The sequence below is a fragment of the Chrysemys picta genome, chromosome 3 (assembly GCF_011386835.1).
Source record: "Chrysemys picta bellii isolate R12L10 chromosome 3, ASM1138683v2, whole genome shotgun sequence".
Classification (NCBI taxonomy): Eukaryota; Metazoa; Chordata; order Testudines; family Emydidae; genus Chrysemys; species Chrysemys picta.
In genome coordinates, this window is record NC_088793.1 from 70,125,045 (window position 1) to 70,144,836 (window position 19,792).

General features: G+C 43.7%; 1 protein-coding gene across 3 annotated transcripts in view; it reads right to left on the reverse strand.

Moving 5' to 3' along the window:
- The window catches only part of RNGTT (RNA guanylyltransferase and 5'-phosphatase), a 415,119-nt gene that overhangs the window by 225,159 nt on the left and 170,168 nt on the right, over window positions 1-19,792 (reverse strand). The gene's annotated exons all lie outside the window — the stretch shown is intronic.

Below are 19,792 nucleotides of genomic sequence, written 5' to 3' on the forward strand. Positions count from 1 at the left end.
ATGTGAGGGTGTCTTTTGCCCCCTAAATAAGGTCTATAACATTTCAACAACTTGGCAGTTGAATAATGCATCTTAATTTCTGTATTTTTCTTTTACAAGAATGGAAAGTAAAATATTTATGGAAATGAAAAATGCCGTAAAACTTAGAACATTAAGGTTTTTCATTTCTAAAAATGAGACAAATGGCAAGACTGCCATTAGAATTTGACAACACATTTTAAGATGAACATTTTCTAACCTTTAGCACTGAATCACTCAACACAGAGACAAGCTAATGGCAAAAAGCCTAAAGCATTTAAAATGTTTTATATACTTTATCTGTGGTACCAGGAAGCTACAGAACATGAGATACTGTTGCTTGAGATAAGAACTCGAACTAATGTGGCATGAGAATTTATTCAATATTTATACAGTGTGCATTCATATCACAGAATACTGCTGTGAATTCTCCCACCTTCAGAAACAGTTTGGGGGGACTCAAAACAAAAACCCCTGTATAGAAGCATATTACAAATATTTATACTCAAGAAATAAGTTCAGCAATAACTTTCATTTTAAAAGCAATTAACATTCAAAATGACTCCAAATACATAAATTTGGTGTTTTACAAATTGGATGTGTTGAACTCATTCTGTGGAATGGGCAAAATTCCACTTTTAATTATCTTAAAACAATGCATTTTCCATCAAACTACCCCAGGCCTCCCACTGATGTCAGTAGGAGGTTTGCACAAACATCAAAGGTAGAATGAGCCTTTTACATACAAATTAACCAGCCACAGACACAAAATGTAGTTATCATTGAAATCAGACTATTTGTAAAGTAAAATACTAAACATAAGGCTGGCAGCATCTGGACCTTCCTTATCACTATTTATTTGCTAAGCCCATTAATTGTTCCATACTGCATCACATGGTATGGACATATCCTCACCTACGACTACAGCCATTTTGGTCGTTCGTTTCTCCTTCTTTCCCTATCCTCCTTTCAATGTTTCTCCTTCTTTCTTCATTGCCCTCATCACAGCAACTCTCAGTGAAATACCTATTGTTGCCATTAGGCTATGGAGTTATTATACCTAATTAGATGAATGAGAGCTGGGGAGTTCCCGCCTCTCTGAACCATAGTTACTTTCAGGCTGTTTGCAGACTCTGGAAGATGCTGCATCGGTTCATCTTCAGTTCATTTATAGCATGTCACAGGCACTTATTTTTTAATAAAAGCATCAATTCTGCAGAACCTGTACATCATGAAGGCCACATAAATATGTCAACCAGGTGCGGGATTTGATATTAATCAAGACCAAATAATGGAACAAAACAGCTCGACATTATAAATTACCTATTATATGGCTACCTTCCAAATTCAGTTATGAGATCTTAACTTACACAATTACCATTGGTTTGTAAGAACCACCTTAGCAAGGGAGCAGCATATTTCACAAATTAATTAGGATAGACCAAAAAAAAAAGTGTCTACTTGTAACAAGTATTTTTCTTAAGGAATTCTTTTTAAAACAAATTATAACATACTGAGCTTTTGGGGGTAAGGTTTGTATCATCTGTGTATTTGAATGATACTTAGCATATTGTGGCAGCTACTGGTTTATAAATAATAATAATATAACAATAAGTCAATGATAACACATTCTTTTTAAAAAAAAAGCTGTTTGAGTTTTGCTCACTTTTCTTTTTTTCTGATTTATGTCCTTTGTTAAGAGGGAAACATTGTAAAGCTCACCCCCCATCCCCCACCAGTCCTACGCCAGACTATAAGGGTTGCCCCTCTGCGCGCACGCACACACACACTCATTCACTCACTGTGCAAGAGAAGCATCTGCAGCTGTTCAGAGTCTCTGGGAATGGAGCAGAAGAGACCATGAGGCCCTGCCCTCACCTTAGCAAACACTATGCTGACATTTGTAGACACTTCTGATCTAGACACTTGGGACCGCTGAGTGCAACTTCTGATAAGCGAGATACATCATGAGAGAATTCAAAAAAAAAAAAAAGTAGCACTCTAACATTCAGTCCAAGATATGGGAACAGAGAACAAGGAGGCAGAATGTGAGGAAAGTGAAGACTGTATGAGAGGACAGGGCTGGATTAAGGGCAGACACAGAGGGAGCGGATAAAGGAAAAAAAGTACTGTATATACTCGTTCATTAGCCCGTTCATTTATAAGCCGACCTCCTAAGATGGTTCGGTAAAAATAGTAAAAACTGTGTGACCCTTTCATAAGCCGACCCTATTTTTCAGGGGTTGGCAAACTTTGGCTCCCGGCTGTCAGGGTAAGCCGCTGGTGGGTCAGGACGTTTTGTTTACTTGGAGCGTCTGCAGGCATAGAGCTCCTCGGCTCTCTTTGGCCGCGGTTCGTTGTTCCCAGCCAATAGGAGCTGTGGAAAGTGCATGCCTGCAGATGTTCCAGGTAAACAAAACAACAATGTATTAGATATTCAATTCAATGATTCCATAGAGTTTAAAATCATCAAATTTTAGTGTAGACCCGTTTATAAGCTGACCCCGGCTCCTTGATGCTTCACTTTTTTCCCAAAAATATTTGGCTTATGAACGAGTATATACGGTAATTAAACTAATAAGACAAGCCAAAATTCATCTTATTCATTTTGCTTTTATACCATATCCCTTTCAGCATCCTCCATCTATGACTGCAAGCTCTTAAGAGCAAGGACCTATCTTATTCTGAAGTACCTAGCCCACTTTTGCATGCATAATTAATGTTTTTCTTTTTTAGAATGTATGCAGAGTTATAATAAATAATGCTGAGAAAAAATTCGGAAGGAATATAAAACCTCATGCTTTGATGCTTAAGCCAATCTCTCAAAATATTAGGAATTTGGATGTACTAGTACAGGGGTGGCCAACCTGCGGCTCCAGAGCCACATGTGGCTCTTCAGAAGTTAATATGCGGCTCCTTGTATAGGCACCGACTCCAGGGCTGGAGCTTCAGGCGCCAACTTTCCAATGTGCCGGGGTGGGTCCTCACTGCTCAACCCCTGGCTCTGCCACAGGCCCTGCCCCCGCTCCATCCCTTCCTGCCCCCTCCCCTGAGCCTGCTGTGCCCTCGCTCCCCTCCCCACCCCGAGCCTCCTGCATGCCATGAAACAGCGATGGAGGGGGAGGCGCTGATGGGCGGGGATGGTTGGGGTGGGAGGGGGGAGTGCTGATGGGGGTCTGCTGATGTATTACTGTGGGTCTTTGGAAATGTACATTGGTAAATTCTGGCTCCTTCTCAGGCTCAGGTTGGCCACCCCTGACTAGAAGGATCTGCCTACTACAGTCTTTCTTGCACCTTCCACTGAAGAATCTGGTGCTGGCCACTATAAAGGCAGAATATTGGACTAGATGGGTCACAGGTCTGATGCAGTATGGCAATTCCTATGATCCTACATAGAAAGTGAATGCTGCTAAACATACTAAAAGAAAACATTACTAATCTATTTAGCTAGATACCAAAATGACAAGTAATATCTCATAGGACAAGGGAGACTGTTAAAGAATTCTTAAATTTAAACAGACCTCTTCCATTTTTTTTAAAAGCTAAAAATGTTATAAAGGCAGTGAAAATGTGGACTATAATCAAGTTCCAGAGAAAATGTTAAAGTGCACTGCAAGTGTAGTTACCATGCTGCCCACCACTTCCAATATGTACATAAACATGTGTGACACAGGGCCAGAAAGGGTTAAGCAAATTGCAGACTAATTGACCCAGCTTCAACCTTTAGAGATGTATTGATAATGTTTTTTTTGTGTGTTTACATATATATTGGTAGAATGTAATCAAACAGTTCCTGTCTATTGCTGTATTCTGTTAATTCAGAGATCAAAATAAGATATTCACATTTAAATGAACTGTAAATATAGTGATATCACTGTCTTGATTTCTCTTTGAAGTATACAGTAAATCACCCACAAATGGTGGGCGCTAGGCACTTCTCTTATGTTAATAGGGTTACCATACGTCCGGATTTTCCCGGACATGTCTGGCTTTTTGGGCCTCAAATCCCCGTCCGGGGGGAAATCCCCAAAAGCCGGACATGTCCGGGAAAATAGGGAGAGAGGGCCCGGCGGTGCAGGGCCGGGGGCCAGCGTGGTGCTCGGCCGGGGCTGGGGGCGCGGGCACTTGGCCGGGGCCGGGGCGGTGCTCAGCCGGAGCCGGGGCTGGGGGTGCGGGCACTTGGCCAGGGGCCGGGGCCCCAGGGCCCGAGCCGGGCGGGCGACGCCGGGGCCAGAGCCTCTTGGCCTGGGCCGGCCGGCCGGCCACCGAAGGGAGCTGCTTGGCCAGGGGGGCTGGACTGAGCAGCACCCCGCCCCAGCCTACCTGCTGCCTCCCTATTTCAGGCTTCCCGCGAACATTTGATTCGTGGGAAGCAGGGGAGGGGGAGGAGCGTTCAGGGGAGGGGGCAGAGTTGGGGCAGGGCTGGGGGCAGGGAAGGGGCGGAGTTGGGGTGGGGCTGGGGCCCCATGGAGTGTCCTCCTTTTTAAAAATTAAAATATGGTAACCCTAATGTTAATCCATGTAGCTAATTACCAACAATGTTTAGGAAATGGAACGTTACTTCAAAAGCCTATTGTTCACCAAGGACAACTGCCAAGAGGATGCAAAAAATCTCTATACAAACTCTTGGGACCTGATCTTATCATCTCAGATCTGCTTAAGTTCCATTCTGAGGACGTTCGAGTCCTAAGACTGAGATCTCCAGTCCCAGCTGGACTGCCCTGATATTGAGTATTTGAACATTGGGACCGTACCTATAGACTAATTCTAAAAAGACTCTGCTATGAAACTGATCTCAGAACTCTATTCATATCTGTATGTATAATGATCTTTTAACCAATATTCTCTCACTTTTCTTTTTTAATAAATTTTAGTTTAGTTAATAAGAAATGGCTATAAGTGTGTATTTGGGCAAGATCTGAAATATTCATTAACTTGGTGGGTAATGTGTCCGAATGTAAATGGCCTCGGGCACGGTGAGGACCTTGTTCAGACTGTCTCTGGACTGGGAGAACATCGAGGTTAGCCAGAGCTGAATGGGCCGCATCCTGAGTCTGGTGTGACATACCACGTACGTACACGCTGACACGTGACCTAGGAGTTGGAGAAGGGTAGGTCGGGCGGATCTCTGTTGCAGACTGATAAGTTGTCCCCGGGTGTCCCATCAAAAGATCTTGGCCACCCCTTTGCGGAGAGGAAGGGCCACCCTGGCCAGCACAGTGGCCGAGAGGACATCAAAGAGGGAGTTCAAAGGCTCCTCCACCTCTTCAGCCTGTAGACTGAGGCTCGAAGCCACCCTTTTCAAGACCTCTTGGTGGGCTTTTGTGTCCTCCTGGGGAACAGGAGGAGAAGGGGCTGTGATTGCCTCATCAGGGGAGAATGAGGATGTGGGCGCAGTGCTCTGCGTCCCCACCAGTGCCACAGAACCCAACGCTTGGTCCCCATCTGAGCGCGGGGCTGGGGAAGAGCACTCCTGGGGGGCTGAAACGGGGAGGCCAAGAGGGGGAGGCCGATGGTCTTTCCGAGGCCCCGGCTACCGAGCGAGCCACCACCGGGGGCTATGTTGAGGCCCACAGGGTCCCTTGGTACCAGGGTGCTGGCCAGGGAGCCTGGTTCCACTGCACTTGCTGTGGCACCGTCCGAGCGGGCTGCCCCGCCAGACTCGCCCGGTCCGACGACTGTCGGCTCTGAGGGGAGACGGGGCTTGCATACGAACAGCTGCTATCCCGAGATGGGGACGAGTAACAGTGTCGTGAACGGTACCAGGCTCGAGACCTTCAGTCCAGTGTAGAGGAGTGGGAGTACCATCTGTAACGGCTGCTCCGCGAACGGCTCCGTCGGGCGGATCTGTGACGGCCAGTTGCCGGCGATCTATGCCTGGGGCTGTGGGAGCGGTTCCATGCCAGGGACCTTGACCAGGACGGAGAGCATGAGCGGCGTCAATGTCAGTACCGCGAGGGGCTACGGTGGGGCTTCTTGGAGTCAGCGACCTCCGATGCCATCTGTCCCAGTCCCTGCGTTGCACGCTCTGATCTTGAGGCCTGCGCTCCCTCAATGTGGAGCGGTGACTGGAATCCCTGCTGCTCGGCACCCAGCTAGACAATCTGGTGGGGGTCAATGGGGACTGGCGTGGGCTGTGAGTGAGGTGGTCACTCTGCGGAGAACAGTGTTGGGAACCTTCTTCCCTCGACCGTGACCAGTACCGCCTGGGTAGTGACTGTGGCTGTCCAAGCGCCAGCTTGCCTCTGGACCAGGGAGCCGCTGGGGTTGGTGCAGCCGGTACCAGGAGAGACATTACGTCTCGAGCTGCCTGCAGGGCCTCCGGCCTGGAGGGCACATGTATGTGGCCACTGGCGTCCGGGGAGACCAGCTCGGAGTGGGCTGGGCTACTCTGCTCAACTTGAGTCGGAAGCTGCAAATTTTGCCACCTCACTGTTTACCCCCTTTTCTGGATCATTTATGAATATGTTGAATAGGACTGCTCCCAGAACAGACCACTGGGAGACACCACTATTTACCTCTCCCCATTCTGAAAACTGACCATTTATATCTACCCTTTTTTTCCTATCTTTTAACCAGTTACCAATCCATGAGAAGACCTTCCCTCTTATCCCACGGCAGCTTGCTTTGCATAAGAGCCTTTGGTGAGAGACCTTTTCAAAAGCTTTCCGAAAATCTAAGTACACTATATCCACTGGATCCCCTTGGCCCACATGCTTGTTGACCCCCTCAAAGAATTCTAATAGTTGGCGGAGACATGATTTCCCTTTACTAAAACCATGTTGACTCTTCCTCAACAAATTATGTTCATCTATGTGTCTGACAATATTGTTCTTTATTATAGTTTCAACCAGTTTGCCCGGTACTGAAGTCAGGTTTACAGGCCTGTAATTGCCAGGATCACCTCTGGAGCCCTTTTTAAAAACTGGCATCACATTAGCTATCCTCCAGTCATCTGGTACAGAAGGTTATAGACTACAGTTAGTAGTTCTGCAATTTCACATTTGAGTTCCTTCAGAACTCTTGGGTGAATACCATCTGGTCTTGGTGACTTATTGCTGTTTAATTTATCAATTTGTTCCAAAACCTCCTCTAATGATACCTCAATCTGGGACAGTTCCTCAGATCTGTCACCTAAAAGGAATGGCTCAGGTTTGGGAATCTCCCTCATGTCCTCAGCCATGAAGACTGATGCAAAGAATTCATTTAGCTTCTCCACAATGGCCTTATTGTCCTTGAGTGCTCCTTTAGCACCTCGATCATCCGTGGCCCCACTGGTTGTTTAGCAGGCTTCCTGCTTCTGATGTACTTAAAAACAAAAATTGCTATTACTTTTTGAGTCTTTGGCTAACTGTTCCTCAAATTCTTTTTTGGTCTTCCTAATGGTATTTTTACTCTTCATTTGCCAGTGTTTATGTTCCTTTCTATTTTCCTCACTAGGATTTAACTTCCACTTTTTAAAGGATGCCTTTTTGCCTCTCACTGCTTCTTTTACTTTGTTGTTTAGCCATGGTGCCTTTTTTTTTTTTGGTTCTCTTACTATGTTTTTTAATTTGGGGTATACATTTAAGTTGAGCCTCTATTATGGTGTCTCAAAAGTTTCCACGCAGCTTGCAGAGATTTCACTTTTGGCACTGTACCCTTTAATTTCTGTTTAACTAACCTCCTCATTTTTGTGTAGTTCCCCTTTCTGAAATTAAATGCTACAGTGTTGGGCCGCTGTGGTGCTTTTCCTGCCACAAGGATATTAAATTTAATTATATTATGGTCACTATTGCCAAGTGGTCCAGCTATATTCACCACTTGGACCAGATCCTGTGCTCCACTTAGGACTAGATCAAGAATTGCCTCACCTCTGGTGGGTTCCAGGACCAGCTGCTCCAAGAAGCAGTCATTTAAGGTGTCAAGAAACTTTATCTATGCATCCCGTCCTGAGGTGACATGTACACAGTCAATATGGAGATAATTGAAATCCCCCATTATTAATTATTATTATTATTATTATTGAGTTTTTTATTTTAATAGCCTCTCTAATCTCCCTGAGCATTTCACAGTCACTATCACCATCCTGGTCAGGTGGACGGTAATACATCCCTACCGCTATATTCTTATTATCAGAGCATGGAATTTCTATCCATAGAGATTCTATGGTACAGTTTGATTCATTTACGATTTTTACTTCATTTGATTCTACGCTTTCTTTCACATATAATGCCACTCCCCCACCAGCACGACCTGTTCTGTCCTTCTAAAATATTTTGTACCCTGGTATTACTGTATCCCAATGATTATCCTCATTCCACCAAGTTTCTGTGATGCCTATTATATTAATATCCTAATTTAATACGAGGCACTCTAGTTCACCCATTTTATTATTTAGACTTCTAACATTGGTATATAAGCACTTTAAAAACTTGTCTCCTTTTAGCGGTCTGCCATTACATGATGTAATTGAATGGGACTCTTTTATTTGATTGTTTCTGATCAGACCCTGCCTGTATTTTATCATTTTCCATCCTCTCGTACTCACTAGGACATAGAGATTCTCTATTAATAGATCCTCCCCGAAGTGATGTCCAAACCATATGATCCTCTGCACTTGTCTGCTTTCTCCCAGCCCTTATGTTAAAAAATTGCTCTATGACCTTTTTAATGTTAAGTGCCAGCAATCTGGTTCCATTTTGGTTTAGGTGGAGCCCATCCTTCCTATATAGGCTCCCTCTTTCCAAAAAGTTTCCCCAATTCCTAATAAATCTAAACCTCTCCTCCCTGCACCATCATCTCATCCATGCATTGAGACTCTGCAGTTCTGCCTGTCTAACTGGCCCTGCACGTGGAACTGGGAGCATCTCAGAGAACGCTACCATGGAGGTCCTGGACTTCAATCTCTTACCTAGTAGCCTAAATTTGGCCTCCAGGACCTCTCTCCTATTCTTCCCTATGTCACTGGTACCTAAATGTACCATGACCACCGCCTCCTCCCCAGCCCTACACATAAGTCTACCTAGATGTCTCGATAAATCCGCAACCTTTGCACCAGGCAGGCAAGTCACCATGCGGTTCTCCCAGCTTTGTTTCTAATGATCGAATCACCCATTACTAATACCTTTCTCTTTCTAATAGCTGAAGTTCCCTCCCCCGGAGAGGTATCCTCTCGCACTGAGGATACCACATCATCTGGAGAGCTGGGGTGCCTGAAAGCAGACCCTGGCCCATGTTCCGGGCTCACGCCATCGAGGGCAGGAGGAGGGTCCGGGCTCCCCACAGCTGCCTGGGTTCCCTGAGTGGCTCTTACCATGGCCCGGCTCTGGCTTCCCGTTTGGCCAGGGTTGGGGCCTCAGGGAAAAGGAGGAGCAAGGGCTGGGTCTCGTGGCGAATGGGGGCTAAGGCCCTCCTCAGCCCCCTACTGGGAAGAGGCTGGAGTCTCTAACAGGGGCTGCGCCTCGTGGCGGGGGAGCTAATCACCTTATCGACTCCTCCACTGCAAAGCTCTGCGGCTGCCTGAAGCTACTACACCCATGTTAAAAAATGGGTGCGTATGGCCCTCCCACTTTTAAAGGTGGGGGAGAAGCATGGCCACCCTTGGCCCAGTTCCCCTGATTACAGTGAAGACACTCCTACAGCAACGGGAAAGAATTCTTACACAGAGTTAGGTCAACATAGCTACATCTTTCAGCAGTGTGGATGTTGCCACAAAAGAGGACATCAGCCATTAAAAACTAGATGTTTTCATCTTGTCTTCATTCAACCTTCAAAATGTAGCCATCACTAACATAAATAATCCAACCAATTAGCAAGGTAAATCATCTTTCTTTAAAATTTACCAACCCTCAAAATAGTAGTTTTCTAGTGATTTTTAACATTCATGTCATCTTTCCTTTGGGATAATAAATATAATAGCACAATAGAAGATGGCTGTTTTATTAATTCCTTCATTATGCCAGTGTACCATGTATGCTTTAAGAAGAATAATTCAACATATACTCCTGGGAGGATTCTGCGTGACTGCATGTCCATAGAAAATGCCCCCACCCCCTGCAGAATTCCTGTGTTTCCCTGCAGAAACACAGGGAAGCAAAGGGAGGCCACACGGCGGAGGGGGAACGAGGATGGGTGAAGTTTTTTTGTGGGGGGGGACTACCTCCCTCCCAGCAGAGGTGAGGCACAGGGGACACGGGGGGTTATGTGCCACTGCACCCTCCTCCCCCCATTTCTGCAAGCACAGGGCTGCCCAGTTGGAGGCTGCTTTTAGGCTCTGCTGACTCTGCAGCTGAATGCCCCCTCCTGGGTCCTAGTGCCAGTCATGCTCCCCGTCTGTGTGCTGGGAGCCTTCCTGTTGTCTGTGCAACAGTGCGTGCCCATGGTGGGGGAAATGAGGAAAAGGGGTGAGGGGGGAAGAGACAGTGGAGAAGGAAGGTGGGGTGGAATAGGGCAGGGGGAGGGGAATGTGGGAGTGAGATGGAGAAGAAAAGGGAATAGAAGAATCATGGGGGGAAGCAAGAACCCGGCACGTGGCATCCCCTCGACAGCAGCTGGGGCACCCCCATTAAGCAGGCCCATTGAACCCTCACTTGACAAGCCCTTCCCCCCATCACATAGTGACCCCTCCGAGCCCCCCCCACACCCAGACCCGCACCCCTCTGATCCCCAACCAGCTTCACCTGGACCCCCACCCCATCAAGCCCCACTCCCCCAGCACCCAGGCCCCCTCGCAAAGCCCCATCTCCCCACACCCAGTCCCCCCAGCCACCTTCACCTGGATCCCCTGCAGTGTCTCATTGCTCCTGCACCTGGAACCCCCACTGAGTTGCCCGCACCCAGACTGCCCCACATAGAAATCTCCCACCCCACATCTGGATCCCCCCACACTAAGCCCCTCCACACTTGGATCCTGCTGGGCTGAGCCTGCCCACCCACAGCTAGTGCACCTGGCACAGAGAGGCAGGGCCCTGGGGTGTTTCTGGGGCAGGCCCAGCCCTTGCACTGTGTCAGGGTCAGATGCAGTCTCACTGCCGAGTCCCTATACTGGGGGAAGTGGGAGCTTCACGGTGATTTCCCACCTCAGTGCAGTCAGTGGCCTGCCATGCTTGAGCCACATTTATTTATTAACAAATAAAATTTGCAAAATTTTAAAATATTGTGGCATAATTTTTAATGTTTTGGTGCAGAATTTTAAATATGTTGGTGCAGAATTCCCTCAGGAGTAAACATATTTCAGTAGCTGCACTTGATCTACTATCTCTGTTTCTAAAATATTGTTGTGCTTTATGTGCAACAAAAGCAAAGCAGGGTTTGCACGTGTTATTCAGTGTCAATAACATCTCAGTTTTCAAACAAAATGTAACATCTGAATCTCTTCATTTTGCAGTAGTATTAAACAGCTCAGCAAGTAGGAAAACAGGATGACAGTATGTGTGCTGTATTTTGGATGTACTTAAATCTCCCCTACATTCTATGAATACTCTGTTTCCCTGTAGTTCTTACAAACAGGCCATAATTTAAAGGAGATTTTTTCTTCTCATTTTATATTTAAAATCTTGTTTTTCAGCACTGACTGCTGACCCAATTAAAATTGTAATTTGATACAGATCAGAAAGGTAATTACATTTGCTCTTATGAGTTATAAGAAAATAATTCACTTTCCTCCCAAACTAAGTATCTTCAGTACAGAATAAGATTACACCTGAACAATCTGTACATCCAGGATAACTTCAGAAAGCTCATGAATATTTTGAAAGATAATCAACTGTGTTTATCTGATTACATTAAAAGTTGCAAAAATGTTTGTAACAGAATTGTGACACACAGACTAATAAGCAGCTGTGTCACCACTGTCCTGCAACCTTGGGTGCCTTACAATGCCTTGCTGAAGTATCTCCCACCTGGGCTGCTCACAAATAGCCTTCCAGCATGCAAGTCAGACCCTGAGTGTCTGTGTGCAACTGCAGCCTGCCAGCCACACTTGGGTTACATTCTGACTCTCACTAGCCTTGATTATACTGTAAGATGACCCACACACCCCCTCTTAGATTTTCCTGCAGAAATGTATGTCCAGTACTGCCTAGCCCAGGGGTTCTCAAACTGGGGGTCGGGACCCCTCAGGGGGTTGTGAGGTTATTACATGGGGGGTCGTGAGTTGTCAACCTCCACCCCAAACCCTGCTTTGCCTCCAGCATTTATAATGATATTAAATATATTTAAAAAGTGTTTTTAATTTATAAGGGGGGCACACTCAGAGGCTCAGTCTGTGAAAGGGGTCACCAGTACAAAAGTTTGAGAACCACAGGCCTATCCCTCTCCTGGACAATACAAGTCTGTGGTTTCTTTTTGCACACAACTTGTCACCCCAAATGGAGTTACCCAGGCACTTCAATTTAAACACACTGGATTAGATAAAACAGTAAAACAAGTTTAACAACTACAGACAGAGAGTTTAATGAGTATAAGTAATGAGGCATAAAAGTCAGAAATGTTACACAAGAAACAAAGATAAGACATTTAGGAATACCTAACAAACGATATCAGATTCAAGCAAAGTTTCTCACCACAGGGCTTCTCCCAGGAACCACAGTGGGGAAAGGAGCAGAACATGGGGCCACCGGGCATCCCCATAACCGCAGCTCCTCCAGTGCGGCTATACCGCCCCCAGCCCTTTCCTCCAGCAGGGCTGCTGTACAGATGGAGGAGACCCTGTGAGGAAGGGCTGGGGGCGGTACAGCTGCACCAGAGAAGCTGCTGGCAGCCCCACATTCTGCTCCTCCTATGTCTTTCCGTTATGCCATACCAGCTATAAATATCTTGCTGGTACAGCGTACCAGACGATACTGCCCTACTTGCACTTCTGAGTCAATGCAATAAAAAGGGAGAGAGAAAGGGGGTCCCTTGGGATGTTTGTCTCTCCTTTTTATAGTTTCAGTCCCTCTCTTGAAAGACATTTCCAGCTGGACACTAGGAGACAAAGAGTCTATGTGGTAGGATGTTCCCTGCTGACTTTTTCCTCACCTTTTTGAGCTTTCTTTGTTTCCCTTCCTGCTTGATGTCTCTGTTTACTGCTTAAATGCAAATTAAGCAGAGCACACATTCCTTTGTTTAGGACAGACCTGTTTACCAACTTCTGTTTAGGCAGGCCTATGGAATTTGGAATGTGTCAATAACACTACACAAGGGTATTCTATAACTTCACATATAATGTTGCCACATAAATTTTACAAGGACAATGACCAGCAAATTGTGAGTTTTCAAATGGTACCTCACAAGGCATACTTTGTACAAAGAGTATTACAATAGCGTGTAGGAATAATTATGCAAGTGACTTGAAACTGTCTATTTACACCCACAATTTAACCTATTTTAAAATTCTCATAAATTACCTGAACAGCAATTAGAACAATCATTAACACCTTAACTTAATTACATATTAATTTCTTCAAATATACCTTATGCATAATATTTCAGTAAGTTGTATTTATAAGGAAAGTTTGAAGAGTTAAGGTTGTTTAGATGCCTTACCTGCGTATTTATTACTTGAACATGTTTCAATTTCTTTTAAGAATATTTTTACCTCTGAAATTTCTGGGTTTATAATGCTTGCTTTAAGGATAATTACCATGCCCCTGTGGGTTTTTTTAAAACCTTTGAATTACACTGCTATATAGATTTAATCTTAAATCCAGCTCAATTAATTTTTGTATCTGGTAAATAAGCACGCTGCTAGACGGACATTTTCTTTTTTTTTTTTAACTAACAGATTCATTCTTTTACAACAGAAATCTTTATAAAGCTTGTTTTACAACTGAAAGATCATATTAATATATATACAAATGCACAATTATAAATTGGCCTATGGAAGTCTCTAAAGCTGTGTGACACTTACTACCACTCATTTTCCTCAACTCTAGGATATTGAACACATATTGAGCTTGATTTTTTTCTACTTTTCATCTTCCTTGTCAGTCTGACAGTTGATAGCGTCAGTTAAAATCTTACATTATCTCATGCTTAGGTCTAAAACTTCTGTTTTTCTTACATTTAGATGTGTAATCTGTCTATTAGTTGTCCTATCAAAACTCTACACAATAGTAAGCTTTTCTCCTTTTCCCTCCTGTTTCCTTATTTTAATATCTTAATTTTAAGTTTAATTTTGACCATCATTGAAGGGGTTTCTTCCTTACTTTCTATTCAAAGACAATTCTCAACTATTAGGTCATTTTCATTTAAAGGTCTTCAACAAACTCACTTCCATCAAGTCACACAGTTTTAAGTCTTCCCATTTTTTCTGAAGTAGGAAAAACGTCAGTTTTGAGGGAATCTGGGAGTGTGTTAGTTTTTGTACATTAATCATATGTACTATATGGCTTGTACAGCTTAAGAATATTGGGTGCATGCATTCTAAATAAATCAAAATACATAAGTGTAACATTTTTAGATGGACTCCAAAATACTACCTCTTCTTATAGAGCCTCTGAGAACTAACTTCATGCACATTCTCCCTCAGTGTTAATTTTATGCTTCCCCAAATGCCCACCTGATCATCTGACTCCAAGTTCTCTTCCCCTTAATGTGTCCCTCTCACTTCTTCCATCTCCAGATCCCTGTATGCCCTTTCTTCATCCCCATTTTGGGGTTTCCATTCTCTCCCCCATAAACTCCACCTGGCTCTCTTATCTGTAGTTTTGCCCACTTCACAAACCTGTCCCTTTTCCCCATCCTAAGTGGGAGGGCACTAACACATACTACACTAATTGGCCATTTGCTCAAGATTAGGTTGCTGCACCAGATCACATAATTAGTCCCTGATCTCTGCTGCTATCTTCCAACATTCTGCACTGTAAAGCGGGGGAACTGGCAGCTATGGTGACCCTAGCAGAAGCAGCTAAGGGTCTTTGGGATTGAGCTGCTAGAGCACTCTTGGTGCTATAATAAAAGAAATAATTTTAACTGTCAGATATGGCCCATATACAATGCATGGGAGAGGCAAATACAGCTTTTCAGAACAGCATCAGTAAGATGTTATCATCATTGACTGGTAATTGCCCGGATAGATACACAAACTGCCTCCATTCTCAAATATCAGGGCAAGAGACAAGTTACATAAATGGAGAAAAACTAAATTTGATTTGAAAACAGGATTATTTTTTCTAAGGTGGTACTAGCAACAAAGCCATTTCTAAAGATACAATTTTTAAACTGATAGTTTGTGTCTACAAAAACTAACAGCTTCAGAATTAAACCTAGGAACAAGCTTTTTGGCATCCAAGTGCAACTGCAAACATAATGGACTTTGGCTCATAAGGGCTTGGATTTCTGAACTGTGCCCCCAATATTTTCACATTGCAGTTCTAAGATAAGACTAACTAATAGACTAACAAATGAGAGACAGATTGTACTGTGAACTTAACATCATTTTAAAATGAGGTTTATAATGGAAAATAATACACAGTAACATTTTATGCGGATTTAAAAACAAAAATTCTTCAAGCATGAACTCCTGCTAAGGGTGATGGCTATGGACAGGATTTATGACCAACACAGCATGTGTTTACAAGTGATAAACTTTACTGAATAGCAACCACCACATCTTTATGCATATTAGCGATTTGAAGAGAAATTTGTCTTAAATATCCTATTTTACATACAGATTTAAGAACACTCAAGTAAAATTCTCTCTGCTATTTAAACATTACATATGCAAGCATTTTCCTTTCAAGAGCTAATTCTATTCTTACCATTCCAATCTGCTCTCATGAAAACTTGGCTATGATTTAAAAAATTTAAAGGCTAGAGGGTGAGAAAGGAAAAGGAAAGTAGTATTCACTTTCAGCTTCTTTTATAAGAATGTATTAATTAGATCCCAAAGTACAACAGCTATACTTTTTGTTGCACAAGTAAGGAAAAGAAGAAGTTTTTTTTACTGTCCAATAACTGCAGTTCTTTGATACATGTTGTCCACATCTATTCCACTTCTGGGATACATCATCTCATGCACATAAGATTGGATTCCTTTGGCCAGCAATGTCTCTGGGGCCATGCCTGTGCCCTGGATGCCCTTACGTCACACCCTGCCCCTCCCCTATCACCACCAAGAGGTATAAAGGGCAGCACAAACCCAACCGTCCCTCACTTCCTTCACTAACACAATCTAGATAGTATGGGACTCTGTAGAATGGGAAAGGAGGGCAGATCATTGAATACTTGTGGACAAAACATCTTGAGAACCAGAGTTACTGTAGAGTAAGTAACCATTCTTCCTTCTCTGAGTGATTGTCCACACAGACTCCACTTCTGGTAATGAGCAAGCAGTGTCCTCATGGACAGGAGGTGGGTATTAGAAGTCCTATTTAAATAATGATTTCAGGGCAGCTCTGCCAAAGCAGATGTCCGATCCTGAAGCCTCAATTAAGGCTGTATGAAAGTGTGGGCTGATCCCCATGTAGCTGCCCTGTAAATTTCTGAAATTAGTATGTGTCTCAGCGAAGCCACAGAACATGCCAGAAGCATGGTAGAGTGGGCTTTAACCTGCAAGGGTGGATCTACTCCAATTAACTCAGAGTCTGATCTAATATAATTAGATAGCCATTTAGACAGTCTTTGGGTGACAGCCCTTTGGGTGAAGATCTTTCAACCTGTCTGCAATGATACAACCAGCCCGAGGAATCTACTGAATTGTTCTGTCAAGGTAATATGAAAGAGACCTAACCATATCAAGGTCGTGCAATTTCCCTTAGTTGGTTGGAATGAGGCTTTAGAAAGAAAACCAGCAGCTGAATCACCTGATTCAGATGAAAATCTGAAACAATCTTTGGTACAAAATTTAAGGTGTTACCTAATGGTCACTTTTTTTATGAAACACCAAAAAAGGTGGACCAGCCATGAAGACCTGAATTTCCACCACTCTCTGTGTTGATGTTATAACTACTAAAAAGCCAATTTTCATAAATAGATAGTATAGAGAACAAATTGCTAGGGGCTCAGAAGGAGGTCCCATTAACCATACTAAGGCTATATTTATGTCTCAGGGAGGAGGGAACTCCTGGACTGCAGGAAAAGGACCTTGAGGAATATATCAACTGGGAAAATATGGTGAGGAAAATATGGTGTGACCCTGGACAGGAGGAGGAGGAGCTGATATTGCTGCTAAATGAGCTCTTATGGAGCTGATGGATAGCCCTGTAGGCTATAGTCCAGAATAGCACGAATCAGGACTTCTAAGGGAGACAGGTGGCATCATGCTGCCCAAATAGATAATCTCTTCTATTTGTCTGCAGAGATCAGTCTAGTAGAGTCCTTTCTGGTAAGCATCAATATATTCTAGACTTCAGATGAACAGCTTCTTTCCATGGTAGTAAGCCAGCCAGCATCTACACTGTCAGAAACAATGAGGCTAGATCCAGATTCACAGATTCTAGGACTGGAAGGGACCTCGAGAGGTCATTGAGTCCAGTCCCCTGCCCGCATGGCAGGACCAAATACTGTCTAGACCATCCCTGATAGACATTTATCTAACCTACTCTTAAATACCTCCAGAGATGGAGATTCCACAACCTCCCTAGGCAATTTATTCCAGTGTTTAACCACCCTGACAGTTAGGAACTTTTTCCTAATGTCCAACCTAGACCTCCCTTGCTGCAGTTTAAACCCATTGCTTCTTGTTCTATCCTTAGAGGTTAAGGTGAACAAGTTCTCTCCCTCCTCCTTATGACACCCTTTTAAATACCTGAAAACTGCTATCATGTCCCCTCTCAGTCTTCTCTTTTCCAAACTAAACAAACCCAATTCTTTCAGCCTTCCTTCATAGGTCATGTTCTCAAGACCTTTAATCATTCTTGTTGCTCTTCTCTGGACCCTTTCTAATTTCTCCACATCTTTTTTAAAATGCAGTGCCCAGAACTGGACACAATACTCCAGCTGAGGCCTAACCAGAGCAGAGTAGAGTGGAAGAATGACTTCTTGTGTCTTGCTCACAACACACCTGTTAATTCATCCCAGAATCACGTTTGCTTTTTTTGCAACAGCATCACACTGTTGACTCATATTTAGCTTGTGGTCCACTATAACCCCTAGATCCCTTTCTGCCGTACTCCTTCCTAGACAGTCTCTTCCCATTATGTATGTGTGAAACTGATTTTTTCTTCCTAAGTGGAGCACTTTGCATTTGTTGTTGTTAAACTTTATCCTGTTTAACTCAGACCATTTCTCCAATTTGTCCAGATCATTTTGAATTATGACCCTGTCCTCCAAAGCAGTTGCAATCCTTCCCAGTTTGGTATCATCCGCAAACTTAATAAGCGTACTTTCTACGCCAATATCTAAGTCGTTGATGAAGATATTGAACAGAGCCGGTCCCAAAACAGACCCCTGTGGTACCCCACTCGTTATGCCTTTCCAGCAGGATTGGGAACCATTAATAACAACTCTCTGAGTATGGTTATCCAGCCAGTTATGCACCCACCTTATAGTAGCCCCATCTAAATTGTATTTGCCTAGTTTATCGATAAGAATATAATGTGAGACCGTATCAAATGCCTTACTAAAGTCTAGGTATACCACATCCACAGCTTCACCCTTATCTACAAGGCTCCTTATCCTATCAAAGAAAGCTATCAGATTGGTTTGACATGATTTGTTCTTCACAAATCCATGCTGGCTGTTCCCTATCACCTTACCACCTTTCAAGTGTTTGCAGATGATTTCCTTAATTACTTGCTCCATTATCTTCCCTGGCACAGAAGTTAAACTAACTGGTCTGTAGTTTCCTGGGTTGTTTTTATTTCCCTTTTTATAGATGGGCACTATATTTGCCCTTTTCCAGTCTTCTGGAATCTCTCCCGTCTCCCATGATCTTCCAAAGATAATAGCTAGAGGCTCAGATACCTCCTCTATTAGCTCCTTGAGTATTCTAGGATGCATTTCATCAGGCCCTGGTGACTTGCAGGCATCTAACTTTTCTAAGTGATTTTTAACTTGTTCTTTTTTTATTTTATCTGCTAAACCTACCCCCTTCCCATTAGCATTCACTAAGTTAGGCATTCCTTCACACTTCTCGGTGAAGAACGAAACAAAGAAGTCATTAAGCATCTCTGCCATTTCCAATTTCCTGATACTGTTTCTCCCTCTTCACTAAGCAGTGGGCCTACCCTGTCTTTGGTCTTCCTCTTGCTTCTAATGTATTGATAAAAAGTCTTCTTGTTTCCCTTTATTCCTGTAGCTAGTTTGAGCTCATTTTGTGCCTTTGCCTTTCTAATCTTGCCCCTGCATTCCTGCGTTGTTTGCCTATATTCATCCTTTGTAATCTGTCCTAGTTTCCATTTTTTATATGACTCCTTTTTATTTTTTAGATCATGCAAGATCTCGTGGTTAAGCCAAGGTGGTCTTTTGCCACATTTTCTATCTTTCCTAACCAGCGGAATAGCTTGCTTTTGGGCCCTTAATAGTGTCCCTTTGAAAAACTGCCAACTCTCCTCAGTTGTTTTTCCACTCAGTCTTGATGCCCATCAGCTCTCTGAGCTTACCAAAATCTGCCTTCCTGAAATCCACTGTCTCTATTTTGCTGTTCTCCCTTCTACCCTTCCTTAGAATTGCAAACTCTATGATTTCATGATCACTTTCACCCAGGCTGCCTTCTACTTTCAAATTCTCAACGAGTTCCTCCCTATTTGTTAAAATCAAGTCTAGAACAGCTTCCCCCCTAGTAGCTTTTTCAACCTTCTGAAATAAAAAGTTGTCTGCAATGCAGTCCAAGAATTTGTTGGATAGTCTGTGCCCCGCTGTGTTATTT